The sequence below is a fragment of the Polypterus senegalus genome, chromosome 10 (genome assembly GCF_016835505.1).
Source record: "Polypterus senegalus isolate Bchr_013 chromosome 10, ASM1683550v1, whole genome shotgun sequence".
Lineage (NCBI taxonomy): Eukaryota > Metazoa > Chordata > Cladistia > Polypteriformes > Polypteridae > Polypterus > Polypterus senegalus.
Window position 1 is genome coordinate 106,372,141 of NC_053163.1, and position 17,393 is coordinate 106,389,533.

A 17,393-nucleotide genomic window follows, 5' to 3' on the forward strand; every position below is an offset into this window, starting at 1 on the left:
GTATTTATAAGTAAGCAGTCTGAATCTGTACCCAGTAAAGAGCTTTATTTAAAGATTGATTTGAGTTGAATTGAATTTAGAGGGTGTGGTTTAAGTTCATTTTCTTAAACTTAATTCTCTTCTAGAATATTATTGCTGCTGGCTTGAAATATAGCAAAGCTGGATGATTGTCAACTAATATCATGGTCATATACTTAATGTTTATCATGTTTGTTATCCAAAGAATCCAGCGTTGCACAGGTATATAAACAGAATGGGTTAAAGAAAGAAAGCAAAAGTTTAGGTGTTTTTTAAACGTTGACACTGTAGTTATTGTTAGATGTCTCTCTGTCCATGTCTCTTTCGCAGTGAGTGGAGAATTTGTTCTTTTTGGGTCCGACTGGAATCCTGAATTGCAGTAACTCCTTGCTGGGTTGAATCTATTAACAATGTCATGTCTGACTCATCTTTTAGTTCAAGGAGGATAGTTTGTAGTGCTAAAATTATAAAGGAAAGCAGGAATGAAACAACAACACTTTGAGTCTTCATTGTGTTGCACTACATACTTCTACTCACAATCAAAGCCTCAGCCACCCCACCCAGCAAAAGTGCAAGATACTAATTTTTGTATTACAGTAGATGGAAGCAGCATGCAACACTGCCCAGGTGAGTGTTAAGTGCTGATCATTTTGTCTGCTAGTCTGGCTTCAAATTGTTCAAATGTTTCACTTCCTACAAGCCAACAGGTGAAGACTCTAGCACACAGGAGGAAAAAAGGTACTGGGACCCCTATGGTCAAAATTTTGAGTTCTAAAGTAGTCTTTCTTTTCTGTATGGTCCTAGAGAACAACTATGTAAAATTTGGTACACATTGGCTAAATGGTGTAGGATTGTATAGGGAACTCTCTCTCTCTCTCTCTCATATATATATATATATATATATATATATATATATATATATATATATATATATATATATATATATATATATACACACACACACACACTAGCCATGCCCCATGGCTCTGCCCGTGTATTAGTGTAAAAGAACAGAGAGGAGGGCCCTGCCCGGTTTTCCACTCCTGACATTACTCTTACCGCTCCCCTCGGCCTACAGCCTCTATCTTGGATTAGCACAAATATATTGCTCCTGCAAGTGAACTATGATTCTTAGCAAGATCAACTACATTGTTCAAGCAAATTATAGAAAATAACCCAATCTAAATCCCTTAATTAGTTCTCTCATTCGCTAGCTAAGCAGAGGTAAGGTACACGTCCCAAGGCAGGCGCGTGAGTGAAGAGGGCTACATTAACTCAAATAACCACTCATTACAACTGAGGTATGCAGAAGAGCATCTCTGAATACACAAAATGTCAAACCTTGAAGTAGATGACTACAGCAGCAGGAGACCACATTGGGAACCATTCCTATCAGCTAAGAACAGGCAACTGTTCACACGGGCTCACCAAAATTGATCAACAGAAGATTTGAAAAAACATTGCCTGGTCTGATAAGTCTTTATTTCTGTTGTGACATTAGGATGGTAAGTTCAGAATTTGGAATCAACCACTTGAAAGCATGGATCCATCCTGCCTTGTATCAGTGGTTCAGGCTGCTGGTTCTGGTGTAACGGTGTGGGGGATATTTTTTGGCACACTTTGGACCCCTTAGTACCATTTGAGCATTGTTTAAATATCACAGCCTATCTGAATATTGTTACTGACCCTCTTTGACCTCAGTGTACCCATCTTCTGATAACTACATCCAGCAGAATAAGTGTGCCATATCACAAAGCTCAAATCATCTCAAACAGGTTTCTTGAACATGACAATGTTCACTGTACTCAATTGGCCTCCACTGTCACCAGATCTCAATCTAATAGAGCACCTTTGGGATGTAGAGAAATGGGAGATTCACATGATGGATGTGTTGCCAGCAAATCTGCATCAAGTGCGTGATGCTATCATGTCCGCACCTTGTTGAATCTATGCCATGAAGAATTATGGTAGTTCTGAAGGCAAAAGGGGGTCCAAATTGGTACTAGCAAGGTGTACCTAATAAAGTGGCCAGTGAGTGAATATATACTGTATATTTATTTATATTCAAGTTTAGGCATGAGAGCCAATGTTTACTCTTTTGGTAAATCAACCATCCTTTTCTGTGGTAACTTGCAGTGAGGAATCACACTAAATTTTTTAAAGACAACTCTAAATACGTTTCAGACCCAAGAACAACTGAACTATGTACAAATGTGACAACCAAGCACTTTAACCACTGCCTGCCTTGTTAATCTGCACACAGCAACTACTTGTACTTACTAGGGATGGCATCCCCTACTAGCTCTTACCTCTGCTTATGTAATTATTAACTTTATTCTTCAATATATTTGTTCAGAAGTGATGTACCCAATTATTTTAAATGTTCTGGTTTAATTGAGTAGTTTTACAAAATTAATTTGGGTGGCATAGTGGAGCACTGGTTAGTGCTGCTGTCTCAGTCTTTGTCTAAATCCTGGTCCAGACACTACTGTGTAAAACTTACACATTCTGTGCATTTCTCCTACCCACATCCCAAAGATTTGTTGGTGACTTTAGTTGCAGTAGTAACTCTGAACTGGCATCAGTGTGATGGGGTGTGCATGTGTGTTCCCTGCAATGAATTTTGTTCTGGTTGGTTTCTGCCTTGCACCAAATGTATGCTTTTACTGCTACTACCTCTGTGCCACTCAACAGGTCAGAAAATAGATAGATGGATGATACACTTATTTTGTAAGCTTGGTATATTTGCAACCTGACCCTCTCGAATAGTTTCAAAGTTAATTTAGTCAAATATAGCACCATGGAAGCCTCTCCAGATTTTCATGGTGATGGGAGGAGGCACGGTTATTTATTTATTTTTTTTATTATAAATATTTGTATAAAAGACAAGGAAGATAATCTGGTAACAGCTGCAGTTTTTACAAAGTCTTTCATAGTGTGTGAGATACTCAAGTCCAGTAGCTATGTTACGTCCCATACTATTTAATATCATACTTTGCAATTTTATAAGACGTCTCCATGTGCAAAGTCTTTCACAAAGCTCACTGTCGCACTTTGAAGTAACGCGTCACAAGTGATACAAGAGCTGCTTCTTCACTCGGGCGTCTGCAGCCAAAGCCCAAATTGCACTTTGACCCTGCTTTTGATTAGCTGAGGTGTTGTAGGGTGACAAAGACTGTCATTAGTATCGGTGCTGCCAGGTGGGCATCTTCCTGCCCATTTGTGTTTATTTGAAGCTTTCCCAGATTAGAACTAGGTTGGCTAAACAAAAGTATATTACTGTTTTTCTCACAATTTTGTATTTATTTATTTTTTTTTTTTGAAAGGTAAGATGTTTCAAAGTGACACTTCATATTCGTCTACAACAATGCTTCATTTTACGTGTAGGCAACCTCTTTTACCCTCTTGTTACAGAGACTAGCATGTTAAATTCGTTTTCCACTTTGCCGTAAGTAGCAGCCTTGTTGAGTGACCCAGTTTGGGAGTGCTGAACAGGAGAAACTGACCCAGTTACACACATGAGAAAATAAACTAAACATTAATTTTAATGCAATCCCATCCAAGGGGTGAGCACTATTAAGCTTACTATATTAGAAATTTTAACCTGGAGCATATTTACTTGAGTACAGATTGTTTTTGAAAAGACTCTAGTTTGCATTTTATTTATTGTTTTGGTAAATATTGAATCTGGCCAATGAATGGTGATGGAGTATTGGGAAACAGTAAAGCTGACATGTGGCAATTTACAATTTATTGTACCTTTCAATGTACATTTCTTAGCAAATAATTTGCATGTATGGCATATTTCAGTTTTGTACAATTTTAACCTTTTTTAAGGTTATGTATTATATCTAGGAAATAAAAATGTTAGGCTTGAATACACAATGGGTGGTCGGAAAATCGAGAGTACACCTTATGAGAAGGATTTAGGAGTCATAGTGGACTCGACACTATCAACTGCCAGACAGTGTTCAGAAGCCATTAAGAATGTTAGATTATAAAGCACCTTGATGTGTGGAGTACAAGTCCAAGGAGGTTCTGCTCAAGCTTTATAATGCACTGGTGAGGCCTCATCTAGAGTACTGTGTGCAGTTTTGGTCTCCAGGCTACAAAAAGGACATAGCAGCGCTAGAAAAGGTCCAGAGAAGAGCAACTAGGCTGATTCCAGGATTACAGGGGTTCAATTATGAGGAAAGATTAAAAGAGCTGAGCCTATACAGTTTAAGGAAAAGAAGATTAAGAGGTGACATGATTGAAGTGTTTAAAATTATGAAGGGAATTAGTCCAGTGAATCGAGACTGTTATTTTAAAATGAGTTCATCAAGAACATGGGGACACAGTTGGAAACTTGTTAAGGGTAAAAGGGCATGTTAAGGGCACAAACATGAGTGTTTCTTTACACAAAAAACAATAGACACTTGGAATAAGCTACCAAATAGTGTGGTAGACAGTAAGACATTAGGGACTTTCAAAATTCAACTTGATGTTTTTTGGAAGAAATAAGTGGATAGGACTGGCGAGCTTTGTTGGGCTGAATGGCCTGTTCTTGTCTAGAGTGTTCTAATGTTTCAGTGGCAGATTGGCTAATTTATATCACCAGTTGTCTTCACCATACCATGGCACTAAAGCAGGGGTGTCATAAAAAGTCACATAAAATCGTTGCACTTTTAGGCTTAGGATTTTTTATATATATAGTAGCTTTAATTACTGTTCATTTGATTTACTTCAGTGACACTTCACACAAGATGAAAAATGCCTTGAAATGAAAACTGCCATTTTCATCCGTCAAAGATGAGAGTACTAGTGAGTACTGTGTTTTGATTGATTAATTTATTAGTAGAGTATATACTGTATGAGATGCTTATGAGCCCCAAAGTACATGTTTAAAGTTGTGACTGTGTTCATTGGTGGTGGGCGTGAGTGAAAGAAGAAGTTACTGAGAAGTACTGTACAGTACCCTTACTTGCCTCACAGTTAGGAGACCTGGGTTCGCTTCCCGGGTCCTCCCTGCGTGGAGTTTGCATATTCTCCCCGTGTCTGCATGGGTTTCCTCCGGGTGCTCCAGTTTCCTCCCACAGTCCAAAGACATGCAGGTTAGGTGCATTGGCGATCCTAAATTGTCCCTAGTGTGTGTGTGTGTGTGCCCTGCGGTGGGCTGGCACCCTGCCTTGGGTTTGTTTCCGGCCTTGCGCCCTGTGTTGGCTGAGATTGGCTCCAGCAGACCCCCGTGACCCTGTGCTAGGATATAGCGGGTTGGATAATGAATGGATTCTGTCTGGAGTCTGCAGCTGAAGTGTCTGCTGTAAATGTGATCACCAAAGATTTATGTAGACTCCAAATGGCAATGCACCAAATACATAAAGAAATAACCAACAAAATCTCTATTTTGTGCCACATTTAATTATGAATGTTCACATATTTTATTTATTTATTTATTGTTACATTTCACGATGCATGTGATGATCTAACAGGAAGTTACAGTGCTACTTAGTTAGTTGTTAATGCAATGTTTTGAATTAACTGTTAATACATTGGTATTGTAAACATTTATGAAAGAGCTCTGAATAGTAAGTGGTTTGGTCATCCTGATGATAAAACAGTACATTATGTATATGTTTTGCTTTGGAACAAATAAATAAAACTAGAGCTTTCAAGATCCTTTGGCTTAAGAAACCATCTTAATTTTGCATTTTTTCCAAGGTTGAAAAAACAGGTTTTAGAAAGCACAGAAATGTAAATGATATGAATGGATATTAATTTTCACGTCTCCTCTCATTTACAAACCTACACAGTTCAAGTCAGGGCCGTGGGAGAAAGGAGCCTATTCCAGCAACACTCTCCAGAGCACCAGTACAACATGATTTCTCTCACTCACCCAGGAGTCAGTTTGAAATTACCATCTAAATGAACCTACACATCTTTGTTGATGTTAAAGGAAAACCAATGCAGACATGGGGAGAAAGTGCCAGCCTCACATGTACAACCTCTGGTACACTGAAGCTGAGCCCACTGTGCTACTAGGAAGTTCTGAAATAAAGATCATAATACTAACATATATATATATATATATATATATATATATATATATATATATATATATATATATACAGTGGTGTGAAAACTATTTGCCCCTTCCAGATTTCTTATTCTTTTGCATGTTTGTCACACAAAATGTTTCTGATCATCAAACACATTTAACCATTAGTCAAATATAACACAAGTAAACACAAAATGCAGTTTTTAAATGATGGTTTTATTATTTAGGAGAAAAAATCCAAACCTACATGGCCCTGTGTGAAAAGTAATTGCCCCTGAACCTAATAACTGGTTGGGCCACCCTTAGCAGCAATAACTGCAATCAAGCATTTGCGATAACTTGCAATGAGTCTTTTACAGCTCTGGAGGAATTTTGGCCCACTCATCTTTGCAGAATTGTTGTAATTCAGCTTTATTTGAGGGTTTTCTAGCATGAACCGCCTTTTTAAGGTCATGCCATAGCATCTCAATTGGATTCAGGTCAGGACTTTGACTAGGCCACTCCAAAGTCTTCATTTTGTTTTTCTTCAGCCATTCAGAGGTGGATTTGCTGGTGTGTTTTGGGTCATTGTCCTGTTGCAGCACCCAAGATCACTTCAGCTTGGGTTAACGAACAGATGGCCGGACATTCTCCTTCAGGATTTTTTAGTAGACAGTAGAATTAATGGTTCCATCTATCACAGCATGCCTTCCAGGTCCTGAAGCAGCAAAACAACCCCAGACCATCACACTACCACCACCATATTTTACTGTTGGTATGATGTTCTTTTTCTGAAATGCTGTGTTCCTTTTACGCCAGATGTAACGGACATTTGCCTTCCAAAAGTTCAACTTTTGTCTCATCAGTCCACAAGGTATTTTCCCAAAAGTCTTGGCAATCATTGAGATGTTTCTTAGCAAAATTGAGACGAGCCCTAATGTTTTTTTGCTTAACAGTGGTTTGCGTCTTGGAAATCTGCCATGCAGGCCGTTTTTGCCCAGACTCTTTCTTATGGTGGAGTCGTGAACACTGACCTTAATTGAGGCAAGTGAGGCCTGCAGTTCTTTAGACGTTGTCCTGGGGTCTTTGTGACCTCTCGGATGAGTCGCCTCTGCGCTCTTGGGGTAATTTTGGTCGGCCGCCACTCCTGGGAAGGTTCACCACTGTTCCATGTTTTGCCATTTGTGGATAATGGCTCTCACTGTGGTTCGCTGGAGTCCCAAAGCTTTAGAAATGGCTTTATAACCTTTACCAGACTGATAGATCTCAATTACTTCTGTTCTCATTTGTTCCTGAATTTCTTTGGATCTTGGCATGATGTCTAGCTTTTGAGGTGCTTTTGGTCTACTTCTCTGTGTCAGGCAGCTCCTATTTAAGTGATTTCTTGATTGAAACAGGTGTGGCAGTAATCAGGCCTGGGGTGGCTACGGAAATTGAACTCAGGTGTGATACACCACAGTTAGGTTATTTTTAACAAGGGGCAATTACTTTTTCACACAGGCCATGTAGGTTTGGATTTTTTTCTCCCTAAATAATAAAACCATCATTTAAAAACTGCATTTTGTGTTTACTTGTGTTATATTTGACTAATGGTTAAATGTGTTTGATGATCAGAAACATTTTTGTGACAAACATGCAAAAGAATAAGAAATCAGGAAGGGGCAAATAGTTTTTCACACCACTGTGTGTATGTATATATATATATATATATATATATATAAAAAGAATAAACCAGTCCGTCAGTCAGTCATTGTCCAACCCGCTGTATACTAACACAGGGTCACGGGGGGGTCTGCTGGAGCCAATCCCAGCCAACACAGGGCACAAGGCAGGAACAAACCCCGGGCAGGGTGCCAGCCCACCTAAGGAGAGAATAAGTCCCAGCATAAAACCCTCCAAGACATTGTATGTCACCTTAGACTGGAGTGAAGTCACGATATCCTGTTTGAATAATGATTTGATTAGTATGAGATAAATCAACTTAGAAAAGTGTCTGATAAGTGACATTCAAAGGGAAATTTTATCTAAATAAATAAATGTTATCAATAATCACAGATTAAGAGAAAGAGTGTTTGCATTTACTTGGAGGAATATACTTATTGCTATCATGCTGCAACATGTAAGCATATTTATACGAGGGAGGTTCAAAAAGTTTCTGCTGTTTTTTTCTAAATCAATTTATTAAGAATTTCTAAAATAAAATGACATCACTTTTCTACATTGTCACCTTCATTTGTGATGCAATTTTCCCAGCGTTGCGCCAACTTTTTAATGCCCAATTACTACTCCTCCTGCCTTTTTATTTCCAATAAATATATAAAAGTGCAGAAACTTTTTGAACGGCCCTCGTATTTTATATATTGGCACAATTTGTCTGTTTTACTGTTATTAGCCAAACGGATGTGAAGAGAAAAACAGAATTACAATGCACTGTCAGGCGAGATGTGATCCTTTTTCTATAAACAGGGCCTCCACCCTGCCTGGGTTCTCTTTCACAGACCCTGTCGACCACCATGCTCTCATGTGCCCCTCGGGGTCTTCCAGGTGCTTTTTTTAACCTAAATGATGCTTTAAGTGCATCTGCACCTGTCCCCTCTTGCTGGAGCAGGCCAGTACTTGGTTAATAACACTTGGCCCATGGTCTTCAACTGTTGTCATTAAAGTCCTAGTAAAATTTTAAAAAAAGGCAAAGCAAAACATGGCTGGGACCCTCAGTTACTGGAGAGAAAACATCAAATTCAACCTTTACTGTACTCAGTACTGGAATCTCAGTTTATTTTCCACATAGAAAATGTAAGGCTGAGAACAAAAATGCTCCACACCAAAGAAGTCCTACAAGACCTGAAAAATTAAACAGTAATTTCTTGATCCAGAATAAACAGAGTAAGTTCTGTTTCAATGCCATTTCCATTCATTTCAGCCTGCAAAAATTGTAGATATCATGTGGCTTTCATTAACTGGTCTGTATTCTGAGGTTACAGCTTTAAATTTGTAAAATTTCTGACCACTGCAGCATTTTTATGAAGTTACAGTTTGAATGAGGGATGTTAATAAAAAATACTGTTGGTACCAATTTATTTTCTAAGATCCCTGCTCCTACCACAGGATTAAGAGGAGTTAAGGCCAATCCCTGCAGCATTTGGTGCAAAACAGGAGTCATCCCTGCATGGAGCACCAGTTGAGCACTGAGCAGACACACACACACACCCTACTCACTCCACGTAGCCATTGTAGAGCTGCCAACTGATCTAAAATGCACACGTTTGTGACAAAATTAGATATTGGGAGTGGGGAGTGCATATATGCAAGGGAGAGAAAGTACAAATTCACATATCATCTACTTACTGGCTAGAAAACTGAATGTAGACCTTTAGGGTTGTGAGGCATCTGTGTTAACCTCAAAGACAACTGTATAAATCAATATATCAGCTACTGCAGATAAAGTTATATTTATCCCAATAAATGATATGTGCGTAGCTTTTAGTCTGAAATAGTAATCCAGCAGACAGGGCTAGAGTGTTTGTACACATTCATATTTTACTGCAGCTCAAGTAGTTTTGTTAGCCTCCCAAAAATGAAGCAATAAAAGTGGGGTCTTGTGTTATGATGGTCATGCAATGCACTTTAGGACGGTGCCAGTCTTAAATTACACAGTATAAAATAAGGAATACTATTTTAAACGGCTATATATCATATGAGTGTGAGTGGACCCTGTGATGGACTGCAAATCTGTCCCAGGTTGCTTTATGCAGCCACCCACAGCCCCGAATAGGATTAAGCTTGTTTGGGAGTGTTATTTATGTAATAGTGATATAGTATAGTTAACAATGGTTCAGACTCTGCCTGTATGTGTATACGTTTTACTTATTTAGAAATATACGCAAACGGTAAATCTTTTCCATTCAACTCGGTATGCAATTGCGGGTTTAAAACTGAACAAAACGTTAATCCCTCCTGAAATAACTTAAAACCCTTGGTAGAACGGCAGCGTTTAAATGAAGTAAGATATCAGTCATGCCGAATCTTGTACGACCTCTGGTGGCAGGGAAATGATTTCTGCTGAACATCGAGTTCATCCAAAGTACCGAGAGTTCCTTACCGTCAACTGGCGCAGTAAAGAAGTGCACCGATGGACTCACGAACACTAATAAACCTGTGCTCCAAACATCCGGTTCAAATGTCCAGCGATTGGCAGTGTGAGTGATTCTCTGTGCTGTCTGTGGTCTGGTGGACGCAAAAAAAAAAATATCTAAAATATTTACTTGCCTCGCGCATGCTCCCACCCTCGCTCTCGCTCTCTCTCTTGCATACAGTCTATTAATAGTTTGCACTTTCGATGTAACGATACATCAGTATCGTTAATTGCAATTAATTAACAACATTGCTTACTATTGATAATCGACATATCTGTTGAGTTTTTAGAAGGTGAAGTTGATTTTACATTAAAATATGTGATTGGAGAGCATATGAGGAGTTTAGTTTCCCTGGTTCCATATTTCTGTTGTTAGCGAGTCCACACTATCCCGATATAGGTTTGTGTATGAGCGACACTACTGTACCCATTGTTGGAGTGGCGCTTCTGCTGCCGTGATAGATTCAGGTTCCACGCGACCCTGAAATAAAGTTAGTTTAAAGGTAAATGGATTTATGAATTGTTTGTTCGTAGTAAGCTAATATATAAACAACGTCCAGTGTAGATAGATACTGTATTAATCCCAAGGGGAAATTCACGTAATCCAGCAGCAGCATACCGATACAAAAAAAAAAGTAATACATACTTGGTAGTTAGAAAAAGTGTAAGTACAACATGCGTTTAAGTAGATCTAACTCTGTTGGTTATAATTTACATTAATTGTGTTTAGTCAATTTTTACATAAAGTTATCTGTGTAATGCAAATAGATGAGTGCTCAGCAGTCGATTTAAATGTATACATTATGTTTCTCATTGTACTGACTGCAAGAAAAACAATGTTATGCCCGCTATGGCCACCATAACAGAGAACTTCTCATGCCAATGTAACATGTGTAATTGTCTCAATATTTGGGAAAACAGAACCAAATATATTTCAAATTCGGTGCAGATCAATTGTGTTATTGTAGCATCCAATTCCAAAAGAGAAAAAAATCTAAATTGCTGCCCTCCAACATATCTGAATATGTTAACCTATTTAAAGAGAGTATTAAAATGACGTACAGAGACAAATTTAGCATATATTTGTTCATATATAGAGAAACCGCAATCATTTTTTACATTATTTGTAAGCGTCAACTAGACAAGAATATAATATAGACGCACTGATAAGCCATGTTCTAATTATTAGTTTAATATAATTACGCTGCGAAAACCAGAACCAGTGTAGTGTACAAGTGATAGGTGGGGATATTATCTGCGCAGAGCAGGAACACATTCAGATTGAATTATAAAAATTATAAATTGGTTGTTTATCTTCCAAGAAATTATTATCGGTGTAATGTTTATTTTTGTTGTTGCCTCATAAATTTCAACTGCTGTGTCTGTTGCCGCCACAGTAGGGCAGTCTGAAAATTATTTTTTGAAGCATTTGTGGGTACAAATAAGAGAATTGTACTTTTTTCATTCACGAGTAATATTTTTCCGAACCCTGCTGCCAATAATGCCGCTCCCAAAAATGTGACGCATGGGGCGGACCGCACCCTCCGCCCGCCCCTATAGCTACGCCACTGGTTGGAAAGAAAAATGATACACAAAAACTTTTAATTACACAATACATCCAAATCAATCCAGTTCAAATTGAATTAGGTAATTAATCGGTGCCTTCACATTTTTTAAGCTGTACAGTATTTAAAGAGTTAAAATAAACTGGTTTCCAGTAGCAAACTCTACTAACCCTAACCAGTGAAAATACGTCCAGAAAACGAACTCTAATAAATTCAAATATTCCTGCTGATTATTGCGTATTTTTACGTCACGTTCCAGAAATAACAAGATCAATCTGCCAGGACAACGGGACTAAACCCGAGCGGTAGACGAAACAGTTATGCGAACACCTTATTGTTCAAGGACTGTAATAGTAATGGAGCGCTCTGTATTCTTCTCTCCTATATAATAAATTATGCATGCAAGACATTCTTTCTGGCACTTCTAAACAGTCGGGTATAGCTGTAGCGGCTGAAGTGTGACATAACTTCAGGTAAACTACACCTCGGGATTACAGGAGCCTGACAGTCGCCGTGCAGACCCAGCAGCAGTTCCGAGCTCTGCACCGTGAAGCTCGACCTTCTAAAGGAGCTCCTCGTGAATTGTACCAAGCAGTCACGGAAGGTGCTGGAGCATCGCGTTTACCAACAAAAAAGTATCCGGTGTTTAGGGTGAGGATTTAAAAAGAAACTGCGGTGGGCTGGCGCCCTGCCCGGGGTTTGTTTCCTGCCTTGCACACTATGTTGGCTGGGATTGGCTCCAGCAGACCCCGTGACCCTGTAGTTAGGATATAGCGGGTTGGATAATGGATGGTTGGATTTAAAAAGAAACAAAACAAAAAAACACTTTTTTTACCCAACATTTATTTAATTGATCTTTGGGCGATTAATATGACTTTTATTACATGAATTACAATTAGTCCTGTCGGGATTCATTCATTTACGTGGACTTTTACAGGTAATTGCATTAGCTTCAGTTAAAGAATTTTTGAAGTGAAGCCTACTGTAGCAAATTCAAAAAATAAAGAGCAGAAGTTAGATGAGAAGGTTGAGATGGATGTGTCGAGTTACAAAAAGAAGGGCAGAATACAAAATGAGAAAATCAGAGGTACAACTAAAGAGAGAGAGGTAGCTAAGAAAGCACAGGAAAGTCGTATGGACGTGATGAGGAGGGACAGTGAATATGTGGGCAAAGAGTATTAGGAATGGAAGTACAGGGGAAAGGAAAGCAAGAAGACCTGAAAGAAAATTGGCGAGGAAGTGTTTGGAAAAGGTTGATCAAGCATATCGACCCCACAAAGAATGCGTGAAAAGAAGACGAAGATGATAATGATTCATATTAAGATTAAGGGACCTCATGGAACACTCAGATTTGCAAAGAACCGTCTATTCGGGCTGCAAGGCAGGGAGCCTGTACTGCACATCGCCATCCAATTGTAGAAATAATTATTGCAATAATTCTGTACCTCGAGATAAATTAGCCAATTTTAATATTTACTAAACATAAATCTCAACCACATAACCATCCTTTTTTTGGATCTGCGTAATCCAAGACCGTGATGCCAGGGGTCAACTCCGACAGTGTCGACAGCAAGGGTAGAAACTTAGCCGGACAGAACGCCAGTTAGTCGCACAGCACACACCTGCACAGGCATACAGCAGGTTTATAGGCTCACTGTGGATACCTGCGTGTGTCTAATCAACATGCAACACGCACGTCACCAATGTCCAGCGCCACGAGGAAGACCCTGACACCGTATACTGGCCCAGTTTAGAGAACCGAAGTAACGCACTTGTCGGATGTGGAAGGGACGTGAAAACACAACGCTCACCGCTACTCTAATCCACCTTCGACGGAGCTCACGGAGTGGCAGCACCAACCATTGCGCAAAAAGTAATAATTAAAAAAGGCATCGGATTCTAACACAGACTCGGCTGTTTATGTTTGTAACTCAGCGCTGCAATGAAAAGATCTGCATCGCCCTCTTGGTCTACGGAAACTGGGTGTGTGAAAATGGGCGAAGTAATAAAATCATCGCAATTCCCAGCCTGAATAAAGCAACTGCCGATGGCATTCATAAAACGTTTGCCATTATAGTATGCGATTTCTTGTTGGCCAATTATTATCTATCTATCTATCTATCTATCTATCTATCTATCTATCTATCTATCTATCTATCTATCTATCTATCTATCTATCTATCTATCAGCCACAATGATCTGATCATCATGCGCTTTACATGATTAAAAAGCAAAATGTACTTGATAGTTATTTCTTTGTTTTATATTTCAAATACGTAGGGATATGGGTAAGGCCCAAAAACAAACTTGAAAAGCGGGAGCCAAAAAAAAAAAAGAGAGAAAATGTTTCAATGCACTTGTACGTAACTTTCTTTTTACAGGAACATAACGTCTTGAAATGTTAGTTTGTCACCAGTTTTTAGCGCTGTGAACACTTTAAGGGGCGAGGATTCCAACTTAATTTCAGAAATTCACAAATCATTAACCATGTCAAAAAAGTAGTTCGTTGGAGTAAACTGTAAGGTTTACAATAATTGATTAAAATGGATCAAAATGAAGAGATTGCTAATGAAATCAATAATTATTTTACGTAGCGCTAATAACTTGCAACACCAAAGAGTAATTTACAGGACTGTAAGATTACGGCACAATAACCTGATACGCAATCGAAGCAGAATAATGAAAATACAAAAATGTAGCGCCGACATAACAGGGGAAACTGTGAATAACGGATATAAAAAATATAAAAAGCCAGATGAATATTCTGCCACAATCAACCGGCGCGCCCACCCAAACGCCAAATAACTATAACATTTAATAGCGGACCAGATCACTGAAGTTTGTTTAAGTTTAAAATAATAATAACACCGAATGTCTCCAAAGCAACCTCGCAGGCCCCGGGTGAGCTCACCGTGTCTTGAGCTTCATTTAGCAGCAGACAGACGCGGTGTAACTGAACTTCGATCGGTTTCAAAGCTACATGTGAAAGGCACTATACAAAACGAAAGTTTTTCGATTGATTGAAAACGTGAGTCCGATTTTGAGACATGCGAAGGAATTGCGACTGGAAATAGCATTTTTCGCAGAAACTAGCAGGTGCTTTTGGTTCGGAGGCCTAACGTTTCTCACTGTTGATTCTCTCCCACTTTTTATTTTACAAAGCAGGTCTATGCAAACGATTAAATGCAAACTAAACCATATCTTCATACTGCGATTATCAAGATAATGAAATGTATTTTCTTTCCACAGTGAAGCTCTTTTTAAGCGCAGATTTAGTTCTTTACCTTTTCTGTTGACACATGTCCAGGGCCAGGAGTGTCCCTCTGATCGGAGTGTTCACTCAGGTCACCGGCACATTTTGAGAAGTCCCAGAGCTTTGCAGTCCAAGACTAAGCTCTTGAATAGGGACGAGTAAAGGACAGAGTCTGTGCTGAAGATAATTATGTTAAAAGTCGGGAAAGACTTTAAAGTTGTGCTCTGTTGTAAACTCCTAAGCTCTTCCGTTGCTTAAGTACCACAGCATCTACACCCCCACCTCCAAAAATACCCTCCGTGCTTGGTTAAATTTGGCTGTTAAAATGAGACTGGGATTTCAGTGACTGGCCTCGTAGCAATTTGATTGACAGTACTGACTTCCAATGAGCGGCCTCTGCGCAGTTTTGGACCACTTAGCTTTCTAAATATACTCGGCTACTAGGACAGGAGGCACAGATCAAGCGCTATCACAGACAGACTGAGTTGGAATTCCACGGATCGAGAGCCATTCCGCGACCTGCCATTTGTCAGCAGGCAGGCCGCCCGCCTGCCTTCACTAGGGGGCTTTAAAGTGAAAGAGGAGTGGAGGTAGAACCACATACCGAGGAGGCTTTACAGTTGAAAAACTGGAAATGGACAAGTCGGGGTCCGACATGAGAAGAAAGAGAAAGTGAACGAGAAAGAAATGGAAATAAAAGGAAAATTTACAAAATAAAACCTGAGAGTTACAGATCAAACCATCCTTGTCCTGTCAACGATAGTGTTGATGCTTTGTTTCTTGGATTTAAAACTAAAAGATCTTTAATTGTATAGTAATTTATGGAAAAATGTATGTATTAATGTAAGCAGACTATCCTATCCTATCTATCTATCTATCTATCTATCTATCTATCTATCTATCTATCTATCTATCTATGGCATGGGCAAATCTATTTCGGTAATACTTTAGATTAATGGGACTTATGTTAAGTACTATATTAGGTCCTTGTTGTTACTAATTACCACATCATATCTATTGTTTTGGTTCTTATTGATCACTTCTTAGGTAGCAACACACAAGTAAGTTCACAGTCCGTATGAAGACCCAGTCCCAGAGGGGTACCTTTTTGAAGCATTTAGTTGCGCATTGCCTCGTGCTATTTTACACAGTAAGTCCATAAAAAGCAGCCACCCTTTTAAATTTCATCTTTCCATCTGCTTACTCAGTTCAGGTTTCAAGGAGATTTACCTGTGGACCTTACGCTAGTCACCAAGCGGCACTGGATAGATGCTGGTACATTGCAGGGGGCACTTGCAGTCGGGTATCAGTTGTGACCACTGGGGCGCACACAGCCACCCTAACCCGACACAGACAGGCAGAGCCACAAGCTGCCCACCAACACCCGTTTTATTTGTAGTGTGGAGCCCTTCTACCTCACTCTATACAGCAACAAGCACAGTGACAAGAAACAGTCCTTTCCTTTCTTCTTCACTCCTTTGTTTGCCGACTCCACTCCTCTCCCATCAAGCTTCATCCAGCTCCTCCAGACTCTGGCCCCCTGAATGGAGTGAGGCACCCAGATGTGCTCCAGGTGCTCCCAAACCTTCTTCCAGCAGCACATCCGGTTGTGGCAGCCAGCAGAGCTGAGCTACTAAGCTCTAAACCCGTGGCCCCATTGTGAACCAGGTGGGGTTGTCCTCATGTGTTCCAGGGGAGGTATTGCCCTGAATATGTCCACCCCTCCCCGGTCCTTCCATCACAGGGGTGTCCTGAGTGGACAAGGGCCCCCGGCCATCCACCACACAGTTTAGAGTTGGAAATTGAGTAAACTGTTATCTTCTTGACATTTGAGAGGAAACCCCACAGAGACACGGGCTGAACATGCATACTCCACACACTGAATGCCCTGGCTGAGGGCTTAAACCCGGGACTCTGGAGTGCTGAGACACCAGCACGTGGAGTTGCCCCAATCTCTCTACTATTATGTGCTCATTTGTTTCCATTACTGGTTATGGAAGAAGAAGACCTACAAACTGTACGGGATGTTTGCAGTGTGTAATTATGAGTGGCACTAAAGCAGTAGACATGTAGGGATGCCTTCAATAGGACAGGGGGAGAATGCTGAAGATTCACTCCCTAAGAATAGACCCCATTGAGAAGGTTATCAGGTAAAGTCTGGAACCTCCATGCCACTTGTCAAGTAGCTTAGATTCGTTAATTTGGTGCAGTCCTGCTTTTTCTGAAACAATTCTAACCTGTACCTCAGGAGAACAGAAAGTTCAGAGATGGAAAATGACAAAATTGGATGCAGGGTTTGAAGGTACATCATGTCAACTGCTGATTATCCTTTTAGCGGGGCAGAATCAGATCCCACTTGACTTTCTTCATTTCATGCAAGAAATGGAAGCCCAAGGACTACCTGCGAAG

General features: G+C 39.8%; 1 protein-coding gene across 1 annotated transcript in view; it reads right to left on the reverse strand.

The window, feature by feature from the left end:
- The window catches only part of gja2 (gap junction protein, alpha 2), a 30,156-nt gene extending 14,876 nt beyond the window's left edge, over positions 1–15,280 (reverse strand). The window contains exon 1 of the mRNA XM_039766298.1: positions 15,016–15,280. The gene's annotated coding sequence lies outside the window, so the exon portion shown is untranslated. The remainder of the gene's footprint in view (positions 1–15,015) is intronic.
- Between the last annotated feature and the right edge of the window lie 2,113 nt (positions 15,281–17,393).